The following is an 864-nucleotide window of genomic DNA, read 5'->3' as shown; positions in this document are numbered from 1 at the left end:
GTCTTAGCACTTTATAACTAAAACAGCCCGGTTGGCGTGACTTAGTGGTTGAACGTCGACTATGAACCAGGGGGTCATGGTTCATTTTGATTTCTGGTCAGGGCAAATGCCCAGGTTGTGAGCTTGATCCCCACTGTAGGGCGTGCAGGAGGCAGCTGATCAATGATTCTCTCTCATCATTGATGTTTTTATCTCTCTCCCTTTTCCTTGTAAAAAATCAATAAATATATTTTTAAAAAAACATTACTTCTGTTAACATGTCATAGGTTATTAATATGCCAGATGAATTAATGATTTGTCAAACTCTTTGAATCCTTGTGTCTTAAATACTGATAGACAACATCATCTTGCGGTCCTCCGTAATTTGTGAGGCTGCAAGGAGATGGTGACACCAAAATGTCTGAGGGCCCCTGAACAGCACAGCGCCTGGGCCAGGCCTCGGGGACAGGGTGACGGCGCCCCGCGCAGGAGGAGGGGCAGGACCGAGTCCCAGGGCCCAGGCCTGCGCTCAGGGCTCCACAGGGGACAGAGTCTGGGGGGGCAGCTCCGTGTGGGGACTCCCCAGCGCCCTGGTTTCCCTTCTCCTCTCCCAACCTGTGTCGGCGCCTCCTTCCTGGAGACTCGTGACGCGGCCGCACTTCTCACTCTCATTGGCTGAGCGGTTCCAGAGCAGCCAATCAGCGTCCCCGCGGCTCCCGGTTATAATTCCTCCGCGGAAGCGCCCGGACTCAGACGATCCCCCCGACGCCGAGGATGCGGGTCCTGAGCCCCCCCACCCTCCTCCTGCTGCTCTCGGGGGCGCTGGTCCTGACCCCCAGCTGGGCCGGTGAGTGCGGGGTCGGAGGGGGCGGCGGTGCGGGAGCA

At 56.6% G+C, this 864-nt stretch overlaps 1 pseudogene; it reads left to right on the top strand.

Annotated features, from left to right (window-relative positions):
• The first annotated feature begins 551 nt into the window (after nt 1-551).
• The window catches only part of LOC102771694, a 14,132-nt pseudogene continuing 13,819 nt past the window's right edge, over nt 552-864 (top strand).

Source organism: Myotis davidii, unplaced genomic scaffold (assembly GCF_000327345.1).
Source record: "Myotis davidii unplaced genomic scaffold, ASM32734v1 scaffold5709, whole genome shotgun sequence".
NCBI classification, from domain to species: domain Eukaryota; kingdom Metazoa; phylum Chordata; class Mammalia; order Chiroptera; family Vespertilionidae; genus Myotis; species Myotis davidii.
This window is presented reverse-complemented; position numbering and strand designations above follow the sequence as displayed.